Genomic DNA, 24,408 nt, shown 5'->3' on the forward strand with positions numbered 1-24,408 from the left:
GCTTTTATGTATGGCCAGTTTGCTCAGTTGGTAAAAGCGTCGAGCTAATAACGCCAAGGTCACGGGTTCGATCCACATATAGGCCATTTGCTTTTTCTTGTTGTCCTACAAGAAATGCCAAGAAAGGATTTTATCCAGCAACAAAGTGCATGAAGACTGGGATCAACACATGGCATTGGCTAGAGTTAGCAGCCCTTGAAACTTGCTAGAGAACATCATAGACACATACAAAATAGAGAATTTTTAAATCCATGTTAGGAATAAACAAAAATGTCATCCTTTGGCTGATGCAGCATTTCTCTATATGGCATACAGAGAAAACTTTTTCTCAAATATTGCAATATGGCAAATCTAAGAAATGCAAAGACAACTTAATCAATCAGGACTTTTTTTGGTGATTGAATCTACTGGGGACTAGGTTTTAAGAAGAGAAGAAGACCAGACCTTTACTCTAATTAGTGCACACTGAAGAAGTAACTTCTAAAAACCAGAATATCTAAAAACCATAGCACAAGTGATGGGTTACTGCATTCTTATTGCAACTTTTCTTATTTCCAAATGTTTGACAAACATCTCTCCAGTTGAAAACTGATTTGAAACAGTTTCAAAATTAGTTTGGAATAAAGAAACCACTGAAGTTGATGGGATTTATAGAAAGTTTCAATATAGATAAGCTATCATAAAACTTTGAAAATTAAACTTTAAGGAAAATGAACAAAGTTAGGTCCCACCGAGATTTGAACTTGGATCACTGGATTCAAAGTCCAGAGTGCTCACCATTACACCATAGAACCCTTTATTATTGAATCTTCAACTACTCAATATAGCTGATCTTTGAAATACTGAATGTTCTCCTGTTTTAGGTACATTTGGCATTTTTGTGTTTGCTGATGCTTTTATGTATGGCTGGTTCACTCAGTTGGTTAGAGCGTGGAGCTAATAATGCCAAGGTCACGGGTTTGATCCCCATATAAGCCATGTGCTTTTTCTTGTTATCCTACAAGAAATGCCAAGAAAGGATTTTATCCAGCAACAAAGTACATGAAGAGTGGGATCAACACATAGCATTGGCTAGAGTTAGCAGCCCTTGAAACTTGCTAGAGAGCATCATAGACACATACAAAACAGAGAATTTTTAAATCCATGTTAGGAATAAACAAAAATGTCATCCTTTGGCTGATGCAGCATTTCTCTATATGGCATACAGAGAAAACTTTTTCTCAAATATTGCAATATGGCAAATCTAAGAAATGCAAAGGCAACTTAATCAATCAGGACATTTTTTGGTGATTGAATCTACTGGGGACTAGGTTTTAAGAAGAGAAGAAGACCAGACCTTTACTCTAATTAGTGCACATTGAAGAAGTAACTTCTAAAAACCAGAATATCTAAAAACCATAGCACAAGTGATGGATTACTGCATTCTTTTTGCAAATTTTATTATTTCTAAATGTTTGACAAACATCTCTCCAGTTGAAAACTGATTTGAAACAGTTTCAAAATTAGTTTGGAGTAAAGAAAGCAATGAAGTTGATGGGATTATAAAAAGTTTCAATATAGATAAGCTATCATAAAACTTTGAAAATTAAACTTTAAGGAAAATGAACAAAGTTAGGTCCCACTGAGATCTGAACTTGGATCACTGGATTCAAAGTCCAGAGTGCTCACCATTACACCATAGAACCCTTTATTATATAATCTTCCTCTACTCAATATAGCTGATCTTTGAAATACTGAATGTTCTCCTGTTTTAGGTACATTTGGCATATTTGTGTTTGCTGATGCTTTTATGTATGGCTGGTTCACTCAGTTGGTTAGAGCGTGGAGCTAATAATGCCAAGGTCACGGGTTTGATCCCCATATAGGCCATGTGCTTTTTCTTTTTATCCTACAAGAAATGCCAAGAAAGGATTTTATCCAGCAACAAAGTGCATGAAGAGTGGGATCAACACATGGCATTGGCTAGAGTTAGCAGCCCTTGAAACTTGCTAGAGAGCATCATAGACACATACAAAACAGAGAATTTTTAAATCCATGTTAGGAATAAACAAAAATGTCATCCTTTGGCTGATGCTGCATTTCTCTATATGGCATACAGAGAAAACTTTTTCTCAAATATAGCAATATGGCAAATCTAAGAAATGCAAAGGCAACTTAATCAATCAGGACTTTTTTTGGTGATTGAATCTACTGGGGACTAGGTTTTAAGAAGAGAAGAAGACCAGACCTTTACTCTAATTAGTGCACACTGAAGAAGTAAATTCTAAAAACCAGAATATCTAAAAACCATAGCACAAGTGATGGATTACTGCACTCTTATTGCAAATTTTCTTATTTCCAAATGTTTGACAATCATTTCTCCAGTTGAAAACTGATTTGAAACAGTTTCAAAATTAGTTTGGAGTAAAGAAACCACTGAAGTTGATGGGATTTATAGAAAGTTTCAATATAGATAAGCTATCCTAAAACTTTGAAAATTAAACTTTAAGGAAAATGAACAAAGTTAAGTCCCACCAAGCTTTGAACTCGGATCACTGGATTCAAAGTCCAGAGTGCTCACCATTACACCATAGAACCCTTTATTATAGAGTCTTCCTCTACTCAATATAGCTGATCTTTGAAATACTGAATGTTCTCCTGTTTTAGGTACATTTGGCATTTTTCTGTTTGCTGATGCTTTTATGTATGGCCGGTTTGCTCAGTTGGTTAGAGCGTGGAGCTAATAACGCCAAGGTCACGGGTTCGATCCCCATATAGGCCATGTGCTTTTTCTTGTTGTCCTACAAGAAATGCCAAGAAGGGATTTTATCAAGCGACAAAGTGCATGAAGACTGGGATCAACACATGGCATTGGCTAGAGTTAGCAGCCCTTGAAACTTGCTAGAGAACATCATAGACACATACAAAACAGAGAATTTTTAAATCCATGTTAGGAATAAACAAAAATGTCATCCTTTGGCTGATGCAGCATTTCTCTCTATGGCATACAGAGAAAACTTTTTCTCAAATATAGCAATATGGCAAATCTAAGAAATGCAAAGGCAACTTAATCAATCAGGACTTTTTTTGGTGATTGAATCTACTGGGGACTAGGTTTTAAGAAGAGAAGAAGACCAGACCTTTACTCTAATTAGTGCACACTGATGAAGTAAATTCTAAAAACCAGAATATCTAAAAACCATAGCACAAGTGATGGATTACTGCATTCTTTTGCAAATTTTATTATTTCCAAATGTTTGACAAACATCTCTTCAGTTGAAAACTGATTTGAAACAGTTTCAAAATTAGTTTGGAGTAAAGAAAGCACTGAAGTTGATGGGATTATAGAAAGTTTCAATATAGATAAGCTATCATAAAACTTTGAAAATTAAACTTTAAGGAAAATGAACAAAGTTAGGTCCCACCGAGATTTGAACTCGGATCACTGGATTCAAAGTCCAGAGTGCTCACCATTACACCATAGAACCCTTTATTATAGAATCTTCCTCTACTCAATATAGCTGTTCTTTGAAATACTGAATGTTCTCCTGTTTTAGGTACATTTGGCATTTTTGTGTTTGCGGATGCTTTTATGTATGGCCAGTTTGCTCAGTTGGTAAGAGCGTGGAGCTAATAATGCCAAGGTCACGGGTTCGATCCACATATAGGCCATTTGCTTTTTCTTGTTGTCCTACAAGAAATGCCAAGAAAGGATTTTATCCAGCAACAAAGTGCATGAAGACTGGGATCAACACATGGCATTGGCTAGAGTTAGCAGCCCTTGAAACTTGCTAGAGAACATCATAGACACATACAAAATAGAGAATTTTTAAATCCATGTTAGGAATAAACAAAAATGTCATCCTTTGGCTGATGCAGCATTTCTCTATATGGCATACAGAGAAAACTTTTTCTCAAATATTGCAATATGGCAAATCTAAGAAATGCAAAGACAACTTAATCAATCAGGACTTTTTTTGGTGATTGAATCTACTGGGGACTAGGTTTTAAGAAGAGAAGAAGACCAGACCTTTACTCTAATTAGTGCACACTGAAGAAGTAACTTCTAAAAACCAGATTATCTAAAAACCATAGCACAAGTGATGGATTACTGCATTCTTATTGCAACTTTTCTTATTTCCAAATGTTTGACAAACATCTCTCCAGTTGAAAACTGATTTGAAACAGTTTCAAAATTAGTTTGGAATAAAGAAACCACTGAAGTTGATGGGATTTATAGAAAGTTTCAATATAGATAAGCTATCATAAAACTTTGAAAATTAAACTTTAAGGAAAATGAACAAAGTTAAGTCCCACCGAGATTTGAACTTGGATCACTGGATTCAAAGTCCAGAGTGCTCACCATTACACCATAGAACCCTTTATTATTGAATCTTCAACTACTCAATATAGCTGATCTTTGAAATACTGAATGTTCTCCTGTTTTAGGTACATTTGGCATTTTTGTGTTTGCTGATGCTTTTATGTATGGCTGGTTCACTCAGTTGGTTAGAGCGTGGAGCTAATAATGCCAAGGTCACGGGTTTGATCCCCATATAAGCCATGTGCTTTTTCTTGTTATCCTACAAGAAATGCCAAGAAAGGATTTTATCCAGCAACAAAGTGCATGAAGAGTGGGATCAACACATAGCATTGGCTAGAGTTAGCAGCCCTTGAAACTTGCTAGAGAGCATCATAGACACATACAAAACAGAGAATTTTTAAATCCATGTTAGGAATAAACAAAAATGACATCCTTTGGCTGATGCAGCATTTCTCTATATGGCATACAGAGAAAACTTTTTCTCAAATATTGCAATATGGCAAATCTAAGAAATGCAAAGGCAACTTAATCAATCAGGACATTTTTTGGTGATTGAATCTACTGGGGACTAGGTTTTAAGAAGAGAAGAAGACCAGACCTTTACTCTAATTAGTGCACACTGAAGAAGTAACTTCTAAAAACCAGAATATCTAAAAACCATAGCACAAGTGATGGATTACTGCATTCTTTTTGCAAATTTTATTATTTCCAAATGTTTGACAAACATCTCTCCAGTTGAAAACTGATTTGAAACAGTTTCAAAATTAGTTTGGAGTAAAGAAAGCAATGAAGTTGATGGGATTATAAAAAGTTTCAATATAGATAAGCTATCATAAAACTTTGAAAATTAAACTTTAAGGAAAATGAACAAAGTTAGGTCCCACTGAGATCTGAACTTGGATCACTGGATTCAAAGTCCAGAGTGCTCACCATTACACCATAGAACCCTTTATTATAGAATCTTCCTCTACTCAATATAGCTGATCTTTGAAATACTGAATGTTCTCCTGTTTTAGGTACATTTGGCATTTTTGTGTTTGCGGATGCTTTTATGTATGGCCGGTTTGCTCAGTTGGTTAGAGCGTGGAGCTAATAACGCCAAGGTCACGGGTTCGATCCACATATAGGCCATTTGCTTTTTCTTGCTGTCCTACAAGAAATGCCAAGAAAGGATTTTATCCAGCAACAAAGTGCATGAAGACTGGGATCAACACATGGCATTGGCTAGAGTTAGCAGCCCTTGAAACTTGCTAGAGAACATCATAGACACATACAAAACAGAGAATTTTTAAATCCATGTTAGGAATAAACAAAAATGTCATCCTTTGGCTGATGCTGCATTTCTCTATATGGCATACAGAGAAAACTTTTTCTCAAATATAGCAATATGGCAAATCTAAGAAATGCAAAGGCAACTTAATCAATCAGGACTTTTTTTGGTGATTGAATCTACTGGGGACTAGGTTTTAAGAAGAGAAGAAGACCAGACCTTTACTCTAATTAGTGCACACTGATGAAGTAAATTCTAAAAACCAGAATATCTAAAAACCATAGCACAAGTGATGGATTACTGCATTCTTTTGCAAATTTTATTATTTCCAAATGTTTGACAAACATCTCTTCAGTTGAAAACTGATTTGAAACAGTTTCAAAATTAGTTTGGAGTAAAGAAACCACTGAAGTTGATGGGATTATAGAAAGTTTCAATATAGATAAGCTATCATAAAACTTTGAAAATTAAACTTTAAGGAAAATGAACAAAGTTAGGTCCCACCGAGATTTGAACACGGATCACTGGATTCAAAGTCCAGAGTGCTCACCATTACACCATAGAACCCTTTATTATTGAATCTTCAACTACTCAATATAGCTGATCTTTGAAATACTGAATGTTCTCCTGTTTTAGGTACATTTGGCATTTTTGTGTTTGCTGATGCTTTTATGTATGGCTGGTTCACTCAGTTGGTTAGAGCGTGGAGCTAATAATGCCAAGGTCACGGGTTTGATCCCCATATAAGCCATGTACTTTTTCTTGTTATCCTACAAGAAATGCCAAGAAAGGATTTTATCCAGCAACAAAGTACATGAAGAGTGGGATCAACACATAGCATTGGCTAGAGTTAGCAGCCCTTGAAACTTGCTAGAGAGCATCATAGACACATACAAAACAGAGAATTTTTAAATCCATGTTAGGAATAAACAAAAATGTCATCCTTTGGCTGATGCAGCATTTCTCTATATGGCATACAGAGAAAACTTTTTCTCAAATATTGCAATATGGCAAATCTAAGAAATGCAAAGGCAACTTAATCAATCAGGACATTTTTTGGTGATTGAATCTACTGGGGACTAGGTTTTAAGAAGAGAAGAAGACCAGACCTTTACTCTAATTAATGCACACTGAAGAAGTAACTTCTAAAAACCAGAATATCTAAAAACCATAGCACAAGTGATGGATTACTGCATTCTTTTTGCAAATTTTATTATTTCCAAATGTTTGACAAACATCGCTCCAGTTGAAAACTGATTTGAAACAGTTTCAAAATTAATTTGGAGTAAAGAAAGCAATGAAGTTGATGGGATTATAAAAAGTTTCAATATAGATAAGCTATCATAAAACTTTGAAAATTAAACTTTAAGGAAAATGAACAAAGTTAGGTCCCACTGAGATCTGAACTTGGATCACTGGATTCAAAGTCCAGAGTGCTCACCATTACACCATAGAACCCTTTAGTATATAATCTTCCTCTACTCAATATAGCTGATCTTTGAAATACTGAATGTTCTCCTGTTTTAGGTACATTTGGCATTTTTGTGTTTGCTGATGCTTTTATGTATGGCTGGTTCACTCAGTTGGTTAGAGCGTGGAGCTAATAATGCCAAGGTCACGGGTTTGATCCCCATATAAGCCATGTGCTTTTTCTTGTTATCCTACAAGAAATGCCAAGAAAGGATTTTATCCAGCAACAAAGTGCATGAAGAGTGGGATCAACACATGGCAATGGCTAGAGTTAGCAGCCCTTGAAACTTGCTAGAGAGCATCATAGACACATACAAAACAGAGAATTTTTAAATCCATGTTAGGAATAAACAAAAATGTCATCCTTTGGCTGATGCTGCATTTCTGTATATGGCATACAGAGAAAACTTTTTCTCAAATATAGCAATATGGCAAATCTAAGAAATGCAAAGGCAACTTAATCAATCAGGACTTTTTTTGGTGATTGAATCTACTGGGGACTAGGTTTTAAGAAGAGAAGAAGACCAGACCTTTACTCTAATTAGTGCACACTGAAGAAGTAACTTCTAAAAACCAGAATATCTAAAAACCATAGCACAAGTGATGGATTACTGCATTCTTTTGCAAATTTTATTATATCCAAATGTTTGACAAACATCTCTTCAGTTGAAAACTGATTTGAAACAGTTTCAAAATTAGTTTGGAGTAAAGAAAGCACTGAAGTTGATGGGATTATAGAAAGTTTCAATATAGATAAGCTATCATAAAACTTTGAAAATTAAACTTTAAGGAAAATGAACAAAGTTAGGTCCCACCGAGATTTGAACTCGGATCACTGGATTCAAAGTCCAGAGTGCTCACCATTACACCATAGAACCCTTTATTATTGAACCTTCATCTACTCAATATAGCTGATCTTTGAAATACTGAATGTTCTCCTGTTTTAGGTACATTTGGCATTTTTGTGTTTGCGGATGCTTTTATGTATGGCCAGTTTGCTCAGTTGGTAAAAGCGTCGAGCTAATAACGCCAAGGTCACGGGTTCGATCCACATATAGGCCATTTGCTTTTTCTTGTTGTCCTACAAGAAATGCCAAGAAAGGATTTTATCCAGCAACAAAGTGCATGAAGACTGGGATCAACACATGGCATTGGCTAGAGTTAGCAGCCCTTGAAACTTGCTAGAGAACATCATAGACACATACAAAATAGAGAATTTTTAAATCCATGTTAGGAATAAACAATAATGTCATCCTTTGGCTGATGCAGCATTTCTCTATATGGCATACAGAGAAAACTTTTTCTCAAATATTGCAATATGGCAAATCTAAGAAATGCAAAGACAACTTAATCAATCAGGACTTTTTTTGGTGATTGAATCTACTGGGGACTAGGTTTTAAGAAGAGAAGAAGACCAGACCTTTACTCTAATTAGTGCACACTGAAGAAGTAACTTCTAAAAACCAGAATATCTAAAAACCATAGCACAAGTGATGGATTACTGCATTCTTATTGCAACTTTTCTTATTTCCAAATGTTTGACAAACATCTCTCCAGTTGAAAACTGATTTGAAACAGTTTCAAAATTAGTTTGGAATAAAGAAACCACTGAAGTTGATGGGATTTATAGAAAGTTTCAATATAGATAAGCTATCATAAAACTTTGAAAATTAAACTTTAAGGAAAATGAACAAAGTTAGGTCCCACCGAGATTTGAACTTGGATCACTGGATTCAAAGTCCAGAGTGCTCACCATTACACCATAGAACCCTTTATTATTGAATCTTCAACTACTCAATATAGCTGATCTTTGAAATACTGAATGTTCTCCTGTTTTAGGTACATTTGGCATTTTTGTGTTTGCTGATGCTTTTATGTATGGCTGGTTCACTCAGTTGGTTAGAGCGTGGAGCTAATAATGCCAAGGTCACGGGTTTGATCCCCATATAAGCCATGTGCTTTTTCTTGTTATCCTACAAGAAATGCCAAGAAGGGATTTTATCAAGCGACAAAGTGCATGAAGACTGGGATCAACACATGGCATTGGCTAGAGTTAGCAGCCCTTGAAACTTGCTAGAGAACATCATAGACACATACAAAACAGAGAATTTTTAAATCCATGTTAGGAATAAACAAAAATGTCATCCTTTGGCTGATGCTGCATTTCTCTATATGGCATACAGAGAAAACTTTTTCTCAAATATAGCAATATGGCAAATCTAAGAAATGCAAAGGCAACTTAATCAATCAGGACTTTTTTTGGTGATTGAATCTACTGGGGACTAGGTTTTAAGAAGAGAAGAAGACCAGACCTTTACTCTAATTAATGCACACTGAAGAAGTAACTTCTAAAAACCAGAATATCTAAAAACCATAGCACAAGTGATGGATTACTGCATTCTTTTTGCAAATTTTATTATTTCCAAATGTTTGACAAACATCGCTCCAGTTGAAAACTGATTTGAAACAGTTTCAAAATTAATTTGGAGTAAAGAAAGCAATGAAGTTGATGGGATTATAAAAAGTTTCAATATAGATAAGCTATCATAAAACTTTGAAAATTAAACTTTAAGGAAAATGAACAAAGTTAGGTCCCACTGAGATCTGAACTTGGATCACTGGATTCAAAGTCCAGAGTGCTCACCATTACACCATAGAACCCTTTAGTATATAATCTTCCTCTACTCAATATAGCTGATCTTTGAAATACTGAATGTTCTCCTGTTTTAGGTACATTTGGCATTTTTGTGTTTGCTGATGCTTTTATGTATGGCTGGTTCACTCAGTTGGTTAGAGCGTGGAGCTAATAATGCCAAGGTCACGGGTTTGATCCCCATATAAGCCATGTGCTTTTTCTTGTTATCCTACAAGAAATGCCAAGAAAGGATTTTATCCAGCAACAAAGTGCATGAAGAGTGGGATCAACACATGGCAATGGCTAGAGTTAGCAGCCCTTGAAACTTGCTAGAGAGCATCATAGACACATACAAAACAGAGAATTTTTAAATCCATGTTAGGAATAAACAAAAATGTCATCCTTTGGCTGATGCTGCATTTCTGTATATGGCATACAGAGAAAACTTTTTCTCAAATATAGCAATATGGCAAATCTAAGAAATGCAAAGGCAACTTAATCAATCAGGACTTTTTTTGGTGATTGAATCTACTGGGGACTAGGTTTTAAGAAGAGAAGAAGACCAGACCTTTACTCTAATTAGTGCACACTGAAGAAGTAACTTCTAAAAACCAGAATATCTAAAAACCATAGCACAAGTGATGGATTACTGCATTCTTTTGCAAATTTTATTATATCCAAATGTTTGACAAACATCTCTTCAGTTGAAAACTGATTTGAAACAGTTTCAAAATTAGTTTGGAGTAAAGAAAGCACTGAAGTTGATGGGATTATAGAAAGTTTCAATATAGATAAGCTATCATAAAACTTTGAAAATTAAACTTTAAGGAAAATGAACAAAGTTAGGTCCCACCGAGATTTGAACTCGGATCACTGGATTCAAAGTCCAGAGTGCTCACCATTACACCATAGAACCCTTTATTATTGAACCTTCATCTACTCAATATAGCTGATCTTTGAAATACTGAATGTTCTCCTGTTTTAGGTACATTTGGCATTTTTGTGTTTGCGGATGCTTTTATGTATGGCCAGTTTGCTCAGTTGGTAAAAGCGTCGAGCTAATAACGCCAAGGTCACGGGTTCGATCCACATATAGGCCATTTGCTTTTTCTTGTTGTCCTACAAGAAATGCCAAGAAAGGATTTTATCCAGCAACAAAGTGCATGAAGACTGGGATCAACACATGGCATTGGCTAGAGTTAGCAGCCCTTGAAACTTGCTAGAGAACATCATAGACACATACAAAATAGAGAATTTTTAAATCCATGTTAGGAATAAACAATAATGTCATCCTTTGGCTGATGCAGCATTTCTCTATATGGCATACAGAGAAAACTTTTTCTCAAATATTGCAATATGGCAAATCTAAGAAATGCAAAGACAACTTAATCAATCAGGACTTTTTTTGGTGATTGAATCTACTGGGGACTAGGTTTTAAGAAGAGAAGAAGACCAGACCTTTACTCTAATTAGTGCACACTGAAGAAGTAACTTCTAAAAACCAGAATATCTAAAAACCATAGCACAAGTGATGGATTACTGCATTCTTATTGCAACTTTTCTTATTTCCAAATGTTTGACAAACATCTCTCCAGTTGAAAACTGATTTGAAACAGTTTCAAAATTAGTTTGGAATAAAGAAACCACTGAAGTTGATGGGATTTATAGAAAGTTTCAATATAGATAAGCTATCATAAAACTTTGAAAATTAAACTTTAAGGAAAATGAACAAAGTTAGGTCCCACCGAGATTTGAACTTGGATCACTGGATTCAAAGTCCAGAGTGCTCACCATTACACCATAGAACCCTTTATTATTGAATCTTCAACTACTCAATATAGCTGATCTTTGAAATACTGAATGTTCTCCTGTTTTAGGTACATTTGGCATTTTTGTGTTTGCTGATGCTTTTATGTATGGCTGGTTCACTCAGTTGGTTAGAGCGTGGAGCTAATAATGCCAAGGTCACGGGTTTGATCCCCATATAAGCCATGTGCTTTTTCTTGTTATCCTACAAGAAATGCCAAGAAAGGATTTTATCCAGCAATAAAGTGCATGAAGAGTGGGATCAACACATAGCATTGGCTAGAGTTAGCAGCCCTTGAAACTTGCTAGAGAGCATCATAGACACATACAAAACAGAGAATTTTTAAATCCATGTTAGGAATAAACAAAAATGTCATCCTTTGGCTGATGCAGCATTTCTCTATATGGCATACAGAGAAAACTTTTTCTCAAATATTGCAATATGGCAAATCTAAGAAATGCAAAGGCAACTTAATCAATCAGGACATTTTTTGGTGATTGAATCTACTGGGGACTAGGTTTTAAGAAGAGAAGAAGACCAGACCTTTACTCTAATTAGTGCACACTGAAGAAGTAACTTCTAAAAACCAGAATATCTAAAAACCATAGCACAAGTGATGGATTACTGCATTCTTTTTGCAAATTTTATTATTTCCAAATGTTTGACAAACATCTCTCCAGTTGAAAACTGATTTGAAACAGTTTCAAAATTAATTTGGAGTAAAGAAAGCAATGAAGTTGATGGGATTATAAAAAGTTTCAATATAGATAATCTATCATAAAACTTTGAAAATTAAACTTTAAGGAAAATGAACAAAGTTAGGTCCCACTGAGATCTGAACTTGGATCACTGGATTCAAAGTCCAGAGTGCTCACCATTACACCATAGAACCCTTTATTATATAATCTTCCTCTACTCAATATAGCTGATCTTTGAAATACTGAATGTTCTCCTGTTTTAGGTACATTTGGCATTTTTGTGTTTGCTGATGCTTTTATGTATGGCTGGTTCACTCAGTTGGTTAGAGCGTGGAGCTAATAATGCCAAGGTCACGGGTTTGATCCCCATATAAGCCATGTGCTTTTTCTTGTTATCCTACAAGAAATGCCAAGAAAGGATTTTATCCAGCAACAAAGTGCATGAAGAGTGGGATCAACACATGGCAATGGCTAGAGTTAGCAGCCCTTGAAACTTGCTAGAGAGCATCATAGACACATACAAAACAGAGAATTTTTAAATCCATGTTAGGAATAAACAAAAATGTCATCCTTTGGCTGATGCTGCATTTCTGTATATGGCATACAGAGAAAACTTTTTCTCAAATATAGCAATATGGCAAATCTAAGAAATGCAAAGGCAACTTAATCAATCAGGACTTTTTTTGGTGATTGAATCTACTGGGGACTAGGTTTTAAGAAGAGAAGAAGACCAGACCTTTACTCTAATTAGTGCACACTGAAGAAGTAAATTCTAAAAACCAGAATATCTAAAAACCATAGCACAAGTGATGGATTACTGCACTCTTATTGCAAATTTTCTTATTTCCAAATGTTTGACAATCATTTCTCCAGTTGAAAACTGATTTGAAACAGTTTCAAAATTAGTTTGGAGTAAAGAAACCACTGAAGTTGATGGGATTTATAGAAAGTTTCAATATAGATAAGCTATCCTAAAACTTTGAAAATTAAACTTTAAGGAAAATGAACAAAGTTAGGTCCCACCGAGATTTGAACTCGGATCACTGGATTCAAAATCCAGAGTGCTCACCATTACACCATAGAACCCTTTATTATTGAACCTTCAACTACTCAATATAGCTGATCTTTGAAATACTGAATGTTCTCCTGTTTTAGGTACATTTGGCATTTTTGTGTTTGCGGATGCTTTTATGTATGGCTGGTTCACTCAGTTGGTTAGAGCGTGGAGCTAATAATGCCAAGGTCACGGGTTTGATCCCCATATAAGCCATGTGCTTTTTCTTGTTATCCTACAAGAAATGCCAAGAAAGGATTTTATCCAGCAACAAAGTGCATGAAGAGTGGGATCAACACATAGCATTGGCTAGAGTTAGCAGCCCTTGAAACTTGCTAGAGAGCATCATAGACACATACAAAACAGAGAATTTTTAAATCCATGTTAGGAATAAACAAAAATGTCATCCTTTGGCTGATGCAGCATTTCTCTATATGGCATACAGAGAAAACTTTTTCTCAAATATAGCAATATGGCAAATCTAAGAAATGCAAAGGCAACTTAATCAATCAGGACTTTTTTTGGTGATTGAATCTACTGGGGACTAGGTTTTAAGAAGAGAAGAAGACCAGACCTTTACTCTAATTAGTGCACACTGATGAAGTAAATTCTAAAAACCAGAATATCTAAAAACCATAGCACAAGTGATGGATTACTGCATTCTTTTGCAAATTTTATTATTTCCAAATGTTTGACAAACATCTCTTCAGTTGAAAACTGATTTGAAACAGTTTCAAAATTAGTTTGGAGTAAAGAAAGCACTGAAGTTGATGGGATTATAGAAAGTTTCAATATAGATAAGCTATCATAAAACTTTGAAAATTAAACTTTAAGGAAAATGAACAAAGTTAGGTCCCACCGAGATTTGAACTCGGATCACTGGATTCAAAGTCCAGAGTGCTCACCATTACACCATAGAACCCTTTATTATAGATCTTCCTCTACTCAATATAGCTGATCTTTGAAATACTGAATGTTCTCCTGTTTTAGGTACATTTGGCATTTTTGTGTTTGCGGATGCTTTTATGTATGGCCAGTTTGCTCAGATGGTAAAAGCGTCGAGCTAATAACGCCAAGGTCACGGGTTCGATCCACATATAGGCCATTTGCTTTTTCTTGTTGTCCTACAAGAAATGCCAAGAAAGGATTTTATCCAGCAACAAAGTGCATGAAGACTGGGATCAACACATGGCATTGGCTAGAGTTAGCAGCCCTTGAAACTTGCTAGAGAACATCATAGACACATACAAAATAGAGAATTTTTAAATCCATGTTAGGAATAAACAATAATGTCATCCTTTGGCTGATGCAGCATTTCTCTATATGGCATACAGAGAAAACTTTTTCTCAAATATTGCAATATGGCAAATCTAAGAAATGCAAAGACAACTTAATCAATCAGGACTTTTTTTGGTGATTGAATCTACTGGGGACTAGGTTTTAAGAAGAGAAGAAGACCAGACCTTTACTCTAATTAGTGCACACTGAAGAAGTAACTTCTAAAAACCAGAATATCTAAAAACCATAGCACAAGTGATGGATTACTGCATTCTTATTGCAACTTTTCTTATTTCCAAATGTTTGACAAACATCTCTCCAGTTGAAAACTGATTTGAAACAGTTTCAAAATTAGTTTGGAATAAAGAAACCACTGAAGTTGATGGGATTTATAGAAAGTTTCAATATAGATAAGCTATCATAAAACTTTGAAAATTAAACTTTAAGGAAAATGAACAAAGTTAGGTCCCACCGAGATTTGAACTTGGATCACTGGATTCAAAGTCCAGAGTGCTCACCATTACACCATAGAACCCTTTATTATTGAATCTTCAACTACTCAATATAGCTGATCTTTGAAATACTGAATGTTCTCCTGTTTTAGGTACATTTGGCATTTTTGTGTTTGCTGATGCTTTTATGTATGGCTGGTTCACTCAGTTGGTTAGAGCGTGGAGCTAATAATGCCAAGGTCACGGGTTTGATCCCCATATAAGCCATGTGCTTTTTCTTGTTATCCTACAAGAAATGCCAAGAAAGGATTTTATCCAGCAATAAAGTGCATGAAGAGTGGGATCAACACATAGCATTGGCTAGAGTTAGCAGCCCTTGAAACTTGCTAGAGAGCATCATAGACACATACAAAACAGAGAATTTTTAAATCCATGTTAGGAATAAACAAAAATGTCATCCTTTGGCTGATGCAGCATTTCTCTATATGGCATACAGAGAAAACTTTTTCTCAAATATTGCAATATGGCAAATCTAAGAAATGCAAAGGCAACTTAATCAATCAGGACATTTTTTGGTGATTGAATCTACTGGGGACTAGGTTTTAAGAAGAGAAGAAGACCAGACCTTTACTCTAATTAGTGCACACTGAAGAAGTAACTTCTAAAAACCAGAATATCTAAAAACCATAGCACAAGTGATGGATTACTGCATTCTTTTTGCAAATTTTATTATTTCCAAATGTTTGACAAACATCTCTCCAGTTGAAAACTGATTTGAAACAGTTTCAAAATTAATTTGGAGTAAAGAAAGCAATGAAGTTGATGGGATTATAAAAAGTTTCAATATAGATAATCTATCATAAAACTTTGAAAATTAAACTTTAAGGAAAATGAACAAAGTTAGGTCCCACTGAGATCTGAACTTGGATCACTGGATTCAAAGTCCAGAGTGCTCACCATTACACCATAGAACCCTTTATTATATAATCTTCCTCTACTCAATATAGCTGATCTTTGAAATACTGAATGTTCTCCTGTTTTAGGTACATTTGGCATTTTTGTGTTTGCTGATGCTTTTATGTATGGCTGGTTCACTCAGTTGGTTAGAGCGTGGAGCTAATAATGCCAAGGTCACGGGTTTGATCCCCATATAAGCCATGTGCTTTTTCTTGTTATCCTACAAGAAATGCCAAGAAAGGATTTTATCCAGCAACAAAGTGCATGAAGAGTGGGATCAACACATGGCAATGGCTAGAGTTAGCAGCCCTTGAAACTTGCTAGAGAGCATCATAGACACATACAAAACAGAGAATTTTTAAATCCATGTTAGGAATAAACAAAAATGTCATCCTTTGGCTGATGCTGCATTTCTGTATATGGCATACAGAGAAAACTTTTTCTCAAATATAGCAATATGGCAAATCTAAGAAATGCAAAGGCAACTTAATCAATCAGGACTTTTTTTGGTGATTGAATCTACTGGGGACTAGGTTTTAAGAAGAGAAGAAGACCAGACCTTTACTCTAATTAGTGCACACTGAAGAAGTAAATTCTAAAAACCAGAATATCTAAAAACCATAGCACAAGTGATGGATTACTGCACTCTTATTGCAAATTTTCTTATTTCCAAATGTTTGACAATCATTTCTCCAGTTGAAAACTGATTTGAAACAGTTTCAAAATTAGTTTGGAGTAAAGAAACCACTGAAGTTGATGGGATTTATAGAAAGTTTCAATATAGATAAGCTATCCTAAAACTTTGAAAATTAAACTTTAAGGAAAATGAACAAAGTTAGGTCCCACCGAGATTTGAACTCGGATCACTGGATTCAAAATCCAGAGTGCTCACCATTACACCATAGAACCCTTTATTATTGAACCTTCAACTACTCAATATAGCTGATCTTTGAAATACTGAATGTTCTCCTGTTTTAGGTACATTTGGCATTTTTGTGTTTGCGGATGCTTTTATGTATGGCTGGTTCACTCAGTTGGTTAGAGCGTGGAGCTAATAATGCCAAGGTCACGGGTTTGATCCCCATATAAGCCATGTGCTTTTTCTTGTTATCCTACAAGAAATGCCAAGAAAGGATTTTATCCAGCAACAAAGTGCATGAAGAGTGGGATCAACACATAGCATTGGCTAGAGTTAGCAGCCCTTGAAACTTGCTAGAGAGCATCATAGACACATACAAAACAGAGAATTTTTAAATCCTTGTTAGGAATAAACAAAAATGTCATCCTTTGGCTGATGCAGCATTTCTCTATATGGCATACAGAGAAAACTTTTTCTCAAATATAGCAATATGGCAAATCTAAGAAATGCAAAGGCAACTTAATCAATCAGGACTTTTTTTGGTGATTGAATCTACTGGGGACTAGGTTTTAAGAAGAGAAGAAGACCAGACCTTTACTCTAATTAGTGCACACTGATGAAGTAAATTCTAAAAACCAGAATATCTAAAAACCATAGCACAAGTGATGGATTACTGCATTCTTTTGCAAATTTTATTATTTCCAAATGTTTGACAAACATCTCTTCAGTTGAAAACTGATTTGAAACAGTTTCAAAATTAGTTTGGAGTAAAGAAAGCACTGAAGTTGATGGGATTATAGAAAGTTTCAATATAGATAAGCTATCATAAAACTTTGAAAATTAAACTTTAAGGAAAATGAACAAAGTTAGGTCCCACCGAGATTTGAACTCGGATCACTGGATTCAAAGTCCAGAGTGCTCACCATTACACCATAGAACCCTTTATTATAGATCTTCCTCTACTCAATATAGCTGATCTTTGAAATACTGAATGTTCTCCTGTTTTAGGTACATTTGGCATTTTTGTGTTTGCGGATGCTTTTATGTATGGCCAGTTTGCTCAGTTGGTAAGAGCGTGGAGCTAATAACGCCAAGGTCACGGGTTCGATCCACATATAGGCCATTTGCTTTTTCTTGTTGTCCTACAAGAAATGCCAAGAAAGGATTTTATCCAGCAACAAAGTGCATGAAGACTGGAATCAACACATGGCATTGGCTAGAGTTAGCAGCCCTTGAAACTTGCTAGAGAACATCATAGACACATACAAAATAGAGAATTTTTAAATCCATGTTAGGAATAAACAAAAATGTCATCCTTTGGCTGATGCAGCATTTCTCTATATGGCATACAGAGAAAACTTTTTCTCAAATATTGCAATATGGCAAATCTAAGAAATGCAAAGACAACTTAATCAATCAGGACTTTTTTTGGTGATTGAATCTACTGGGAACTAGGTTTTAAGAAGAGAAGACCAGACCTTTACTCTAATTAGTGCACACTGAAGAAGTAACTTCTAAAAACCAGAATATCTAAAAACCATAGCACAAGTGATGGATTACTGCATTCTTATTGCAACTTTTCTTATTTCCAAATGTTTGACAAACATCTCTCCAGTTGAAAACTGATTTGAAACAGTTTCAAAATTAGTTTGGAATAAAGAAACCACTGAAGTTGATGGGATTTATAGAAAGTTTCAATATAGATAAGCTATCATAAAACTTTGAAAATTAAACTTTAAGGAAAATGAACAAAGTTAGGTCCCACCGAGATTTGAACTTGGATCACTGGATTCAAAGTCCAGAGTGCTCACCATTACACCATAGAACCCTTTATTATTGAATCTTCAACTACTCAATATAGCTGATCTTTGAAATACTGAATGTTCTCCTGTTTTAGGTACATTTGGCATTTTTGTGTTTGCTGATGCTTTTATGTATGGCTGGTTCACTCAGTTGGTTAGAGCGTGGAGCTAATAATGCCAAGGTCACGGGTTTGATCCCCATATAAGCCATGTGCTTTTTCTTGTTATCCTACAAGAAATGCCAAGAAAGGATTTTATCCAGCAACAAAGTGCATGAAGAGTGGGATCAACACATGGCAATGGCTAGAGTTAGCAGCCCTTGAAACTTGCTAGAGAGCATCATAGACACATACAAAACAGAGAATTTTTAAATCCATGTTAGGAATAAACAAAAATGTCATCCTTTGGCTGATGCTGCATTTCTGTATATGGCATACAGAGAAAACTTTTTCTCAAATATAGCAATATGGCAAATCTAAGAAATGCAAAGGCAACTTAATCAATCAGGACTTTTTTTGGTGATTGAATCTACTGGGGACTAGGTTTTAAGAAGAGAAGAAGACCAGACCTTTACTCTAATTAGTGCACACTGAAGAAGTAAATTCTAAAAACCAGAATATCTAAAAACCATAGCACAAGTGATGGATTACTGCACTCTTATTGCAAATTTTCTTATTTCCAAATGTTTGACAATCATTTCTCCAGTTGAAAACTGATTTGAAACAGTTTCAAAATTAGTTTGGAGTAAAGAAACCACTGAAGTTGATGGGATTTATAGAAAGTTTCAATATAGATAAGCTATCCTAAAACTTTGAAAATTAAACTTTAAGGAAAATGAACAAAGTTAGGTCCCACCGAGATTTGAACTCGGATCACTGGATTCAAAATCCAGAGTGCTCACCATTACACCATAGAACCCTTTATTATTGAACCTTCAACTACTCAATATAGCTGATCTTTGAAATACTGAATGTTCTCCTGTTTTAGGTACATTTGGCATTTTTGTGTTTGCGGATGCTTTTATGTATGGCTGGTTCACTCAGTTGGTTAGAGCGTGGAGCTAATAATGCCAAGGTCACGGGTTTGATCCCCATATAAGCCATGTGCTTTTTCTTGTTATCCTACAAGAAATGCCAAGAAAGGATTTTATCCAGCAACAAAGTGCATGAAGAGTGGGATCAACACATAGCATTGGCTAGAGTTAGCAGCCCTTGAAACTTGCTAGAGAGCATCATAGACACATACAAAACAGAGAATTTTTAAATCCATGTTAGGAATAAACAAAAATGTCATCCTTTGGCTGATGCAGCATTTCTCTATATGGCATACAGAGAAAACTTTTTCTCAAATATAGCAATATGGCAAATCTAAGAAATGCAAAGGCAACTTAATCAATCAGGACTTTTTTTGGTGATTGAATCTACTGGGGACTAGGTTTTAAGAAGAGAAGAAGACCAGACCTTTACTCTAATTAGTGCACACTGAAGAAGTAACTTCTAAAAACCAGAATATCTAAAAACCATAGCACAAGTGATGGATTACTGCATTCTTTTTGCAAATTTTATTATTTCCAAATGTTTGACAAACATCTCTCCAGTTGAAAACTGATTTGAAACAGTTTCAAAATTAGTTTGGAGTAAAGAAAGCAATGAAGTTGATGGGATTATAAAAAGTTTCAATATAGATAAGCTATCATAAAACTTTGAAAATTAAACTTTAAGGAAAATGAACAAAGTTAGGTCCCACTGAGATCTGAACTTGGATCACTGGATTCAAAGTCCAGAGTGCTCACCATTACACCATAGAACCCTTTATTATAGAATCTTCCTCTACTCAATATAGCTGATCTTTGAAATACTGAATGTTCTCCTGTTTTAGGTACATTTGGCATTTTTGTGTTTGCGGATGCTTTTATGTATGGCCGGTTTGCTCAGTTGGTTAGAGCGTGGAGCTAATAACGCCAAGGTCACGGGTTCGATCCACATATAGGCCATTTGCTTTTTCTTGTTGTCCTACAAGAAATGCCAAGAAAGGAATTTATCCAGCAACAAAGTGCATGAAGACTGGGATCAACACATGGCATTGGCTAGAGTTAGCAGCCCTTGAAACTTGCTAGAGAACATCATAGACACATACAAAACAGAGAATTTTTATATCCATGTTAGGAATAAACAAAAATGTCATCCTTTGGCTGATGCAGCATTTCTCTATATGGCATACAGAGAAAACTTTTTCTCAAATATTGCAATATGGCAAATCTAAGAAATGCAAAGGCAACTTAATCAATCAGGACATTTTTTGGTGATTGAATCTACTGGGGACTAGGTTTTAAGAAGAGAAGAAGACCAGACCTTTACTCTAATTAGTGCACATTGATGAATTAACTTCTAAAAACCAGAATATCTAAAAACCATAGCACAAGTGATGGATTACTGCATTCTTTTTGCAAATTTTATTATTTCCAAATGTTTGACAAACATCTCTCCAGTTGAAAACTGATTTGAAACAGTTTCAAAATTAGTTTGGAGTAAAGAAAGCAATGAAGTTGATGGGATTATAAAAAGTTTCAATATAGATAAGCTATCATAAAACTTTGAAAATTAAACTTTAAGGAAAATGAACAAAGTTAGGCCCCACTGAGATCTGAACTTGGATCACTGGATTCAAAGTCCAGAGTGCTCACCATTACACCATAGAACCCTTTATTATATAATCTTCCTCTACTCAATATAGCTGATCTTTGAAATACTGAATGTTCTCCTGTTTTAGGTACATTTGGCATATTTGTGTTTGCTGATGCTTTTATGTATGGCTGGTTCACTCAGTTGGTTAGAGCATGGAGCTAATAATGCCAAGGTCATGGGTTTGATCCCCATATAAGCCATGTGCTTTTTCTTGTTATCCTACAAGAAATGCCAAGAAAGGATTTTATCCAGCAACAAAGTGCATGAAGAGTGGGATCAACACATGGCATTGGCTAGAGTTAGCAGCCCTTGAAACTTGCTAGAGAGCATCATAGACACATACAAAACAGAGAATTTTTAAATCCATGTTAGGAATAAACAAAAATGTCATCCTTTGGCTGATGCTGCATTTCTCTATATGGCATACAGAGAAAACTTTTTCTCAAATATAGCAATATGGCAAATCTAAGAAATGCAAAGGCAACTTAATCAATCAGCACTTTTTTTGGTGATTGAATCTACTGGGGACTAGGTTTTAAGAAGAGAAGAAGACCAGACCTTTACTCTAATTAGTGCACACTGAAGAAGTAAATTCTAAAAACCAGAATATCTAAAAACCATAGCACAAGTGATGGATTACTGCACTCTTATTGCAAATTTTCTTATTTCCAAATGTTTGACAATCATTTCTCCAGTTGAAAACTGATTTGAAACAGTTTCAAAATTAGTTTGGAGTAAAGAAAGCAATGAAGTTGATGGGATTATAAAAAGTTTCAATATAGATAAGCTATCATAAAACTTTGAAAATTAAACTTTAAGGAAAATGAACAAAGTTAGGTCCCACTGAGATCTGAACTTGGATCACTGGATTCAAAGTCCAGAGTGCTCACCATTACACCATAGAACCCTTTATTATAGAATCTTCCTCTACTCAATATAGCTGATCTTTGAAATACTGAATGTTCTCCTGTTTTAGGTACATTTGGCATTTTTGTGTTTGCGGATGGTTTTATGTATGGCCGGTTTGCTCAGTTGGTTAGAGCGTGGAGCTAATAACGCCAAGGTCACGGGTTCGATCCACATATAGGCCATTTGCTTTTTCTTGTTGTCCTACAAGAAATGCCAAGAAAGGAATTTATCCAGCAACAAAGTGCATGAAGACTGGGATCAACACATGGCATTGGCTAGAGTTAGCAGCCCTTGAAACTTGCTAGAGAACATCATAGACACATACAAAACAGAGAATTTTTATATCCATGTTAGGAATAAACAAAAATGTCATCCTTTGGCTGATGCAGCATTTCTCTATATGGCATACAGAGAAAACTTTTTCTCAAATATTGCAGTATGGCAAATCTAAGAAATGCAAAGGCAACTTAATTAATCAGGACATTTTTTGGTGATTGAATCTACTGGGGACTAGGTTTTAAGAAGAGAAGAAGACCAGACCTTTACTCTAATTAGTGCACATTGATGAATTAACTTCTAAAAACCAGAATATCTAAAAACCATAGCACAAGTGATGGATTACTGCATTCTTTTTGCAAATTTTATTATTTCCAAATGTTTGACAAACATCTCTCCAGTTGAAAACTGATTTGAAACAGTTTCAAAATTAGTTTGGAGTAAAGAAAGCAATGAAGTTGATGGGATTATAAAAAGTTTCAATATAGATAAGCTATCATAAAACTTTGAAAATTAAACTTTAAGGAAAATGAACAAAGTTAGGCCCCACTGAGATCTGAACTTGGATCACTGGATTCAAAGTCCAGAGTGCTCACCATTACACCATAGAACCCTTTATTATATAATCTTCCTCTACTCAATATAGCTGATCTTTGAAATACTGAATGTTCTCCTGTTTTAGGTACATTTGGCATATTTGTGTTTGCTGATGCTTTTATGTATGGCTGGTTCACTCAGTTGGTTAGAGCATGGAGCTAATAATGCCAAGGTCATGGGTTTGATCCCCATATAAGCCATGTGCTTTTTCTTGTTATCCTACAAGAAATGCCAAGAAAGGATTTTATCCAGCAACAAAGTGCATGAAGAGTGGGATCAACACATGGCATTGGCTAGAGTTAGCAGCCCTTGAAACTTGCTAGAGAGCATCATAGACACATACAAAACAGAGAATTTTTAAATCCATGTTAGGAATAAACAAAAATGTCATCCTTTGGCTGATGCTGCATTTCTCTATATGGCATACAGAGAAAACTTTTTCTCAAATATAGCAATATGGCAAATCTAAGAAATGCAAAGGCAACTTAATCAATCAGCACTTTTTTTGGTGATTGAATCTACTGGGGACTAGGTTTTAAGAAGAGAAGAAGACCAGACCTTTACTCTAATTAGTGCACACTGAAGAAGTAAATTCTAAAAACCAGAATATCTAAAAACCATAGCACAAGTGATGGATTACTGCACTCTTATTGCAAATTTTCTTATTTCCAAATGTTTGACAATCATTTCTCCAGTTGAAAACTGATTTGAAACAGTTTCAAAATTAGTTTGGAGTAAAGAAACCACTGAAGTTGATGGGATTTATAGAAAGTTTCAATATAGATAAGCTATCCTAAAACTTTGAAAATTAAACTTTAAGGAAAATGAACAAAGTTAAGTCCCACCAAGCTTTGAACTCGGATCACTGGATTCAAAGTCCAGAGTGCTCACCATTACACCATAGAACCCTTTATTATAGAGTCTTCCTCTACTCAATATAGCTGATCTTTGAAATACTGAATGTTCTCCTGTTTTAGGTACATTTGGCATTTTTCTGTTTGCTGATGCTTTTATGTATGGCCGGTTTGCTCAGTTGGTTAGAGCGTGGAGCTAATAACGCCAAGGTCACGGGTTCGATCCCCATATAGGCCATGTGCTTTTTCTTGTTGTCCTACAAGAAATGCCAAGAAGGGATTTTATCAAGCGACAAAGTGCATGAAGACTGGGATCAACACATGGCATTGGCTAGAGTTAGCAGCCCTTGAAACTTGCTAGAGAACATCATAGACACATACAAAACAGAGAATTTTTAAATCCATGTTAGGAATAAACAAAAATGTCATCCTTTGGCTGATGCAGCATTTCTCTCTATGGCATACAGAGAAAACTTTTTCTCAAATATAGCAATATGGCAAAT

General features: G+C 35.3%; 15 non-coding genes across 15 annotated transcripts; all 15 read right to left on the bottom strand.

Moving 5' to 3' along the window:
* Positions 1-722: 722 nt before the first annotated feature.
* Positions 723-794, bottom strand: TRNAQ-UUG (transfer RNA glutamine (anticodon UUG)). Its single transcript has one exon. It is a non-coding gene; the product is annotated as a tRNA-Gln (tRNA).
* Positions 795-3,395: 2,601 nt separating this feature from the next.
* On the bottom strand, positions 3,396-3,467 carry TRNAQ-UUG (transfer RNA glutamine (anticodon UUG)). The gene has a single exon. It is a non-coding gene; the product is annotated as a tRNA-Gln (tRNA).
* Positions 3,468-4,287: 820 nt separating this feature from the next.
* TRNAQ-UUG (transfer RNA glutamine (anticodon UUG)) lies at positions 4,288-4,359 on the bottom strand. Its single transcript has one exon. It is a non-coding gene; the product is annotated as a tRNA-Gln (tRNA).
* A 1,709-nt stretch (positions 4,360-6,068) lies between these two features.
* Positions 6,069-6,140, bottom strand: TRNAQ-UUG (transfer RNA glutamine (anticodon UUG)). The gene has a single exon. It is a non-coding gene; the product is annotated as a tRNA-Gln (tRNA).
* A 1,709-nt stretch (positions 6,141-7,849) lies between these two features.
* On the bottom strand, positions 7,850-7,921 carry TRNAQ-UUG (transfer RNA glutamine (anticodon UUG)). The gene has a single exon. It is a non-coding gene; the product is annotated as a tRNA-Gln (tRNA).
* Positions 7,922-8,741: 820 nt separating this feature from the next.
* TRNAQ-UUG (transfer RNA glutamine (anticodon UUG)) lies at positions 8,742-8,813 on the bottom strand. Its single transcript has one exon. It is a non-coding gene; the product is annotated as a tRNA-Gln (tRNA).
* A 1,709-nt stretch (positions 8,814-10,522) lies between these two features.
* TRNAQ-UUG (transfer RNA glutamine (anticodon UUG)) lies at positions 10,523-10,594 on the bottom strand. Its single transcript has one exon. It is a non-coding gene; the product is annotated as a tRNA-Gln (tRNA).
* An 820-nt stretch (positions 10,595-11,414) lies between these two features.
* On the bottom strand, positions 11,415-11,486 carry TRNAQ-UUG (transfer RNA glutamine (anticodon UUG)). Its single transcript has one exon. It is a non-coding gene; the product is annotated as a tRNA-Gln (tRNA).
* A 1,711-nt stretch (positions 11,487-13,197) lies between these two features.
* TRNAQ-UUG (transfer RNA glutamine (anticodon UUG)) lies at positions 13,198-13,269 on the bottom strand. The gene has a single exon. It is a non-coding gene; the product is annotated as a tRNA-Gln (tRNA).
* Positions 13,270-14,087: 818 nt separating this feature from the next.
* Positions 14,088-14,159, bottom strand: TRNAQ-UUG (transfer RNA glutamine (anticodon UUG)). Its single transcript has one exon. It is a non-coding gene; the product is annotated as a tRNA-Gln (tRNA).
* An 819-nt stretch (positions 14,160-14,978) lies between these two features.
* On the bottom strand, positions 14,979-15,050 carry TRNAQ-UUG (transfer RNA glutamine (anticodon UUG)). Its single transcript has one exon. It is a non-coding gene; the product is annotated as a tRNA-Gln (tRNA).
* A 1,711-nt stretch (positions 15,051-16,761) lies between these two features.
* On the bottom strand, positions 16,762-16,833 carry TRNAQ-UUG (transfer RNA glutamine (anticodon UUG)). The gene has a single exon. It is a non-coding gene; the product is annotated as a tRNA-Gln (tRNA).
* An 818-nt stretch (positions 16,834-17,651) lies between these two features.
* On the bottom strand, positions 17,652-17,723 carry TRNAQ-UUG (transfer RNA glutamine (anticodon UUG)). Its single transcript has one exon. It is a non-coding gene; the product is annotated as a tRNA-Gln (tRNA).
* Positions 17,724-18,539: 816 nt separating this feature from the next.
* Positions 18,540-18,611, bottom strand: TRNAQ-UUG (transfer RNA glutamine (anticodon UUG)). Its single transcript has one exon. It is a non-coding gene; the product is annotated as a tRNA-Gln (tRNA).
* An 820-nt stretch (positions 18,612-19,431) lies between these two features.
* Positions 19,432-19,503, bottom strand: TRNAQ-UUG (transfer RNA glutamine (anticodon UUG)). The gene has a single exon. It is a non-coding gene; the product is annotated as a tRNA-Gln (tRNA).
* Positions 19,504-24,408: the final 4,905 nt, after the last annotated feature.

The sequence above is a fragment of the Taudactylus pleione genome, unplaced genomic scaffold, assembly GCF_031769625.1.
Source record: "Taudactylus pleione unplaced genomic scaffold, aTauple2 ptg000085l, whole genome shotgun sequence".
NCBI lineage: Eukaryota > Metazoa > Chordata > Amphibia > Anura > Myobatrachidae > Taudactylus > Taudactylus pleione.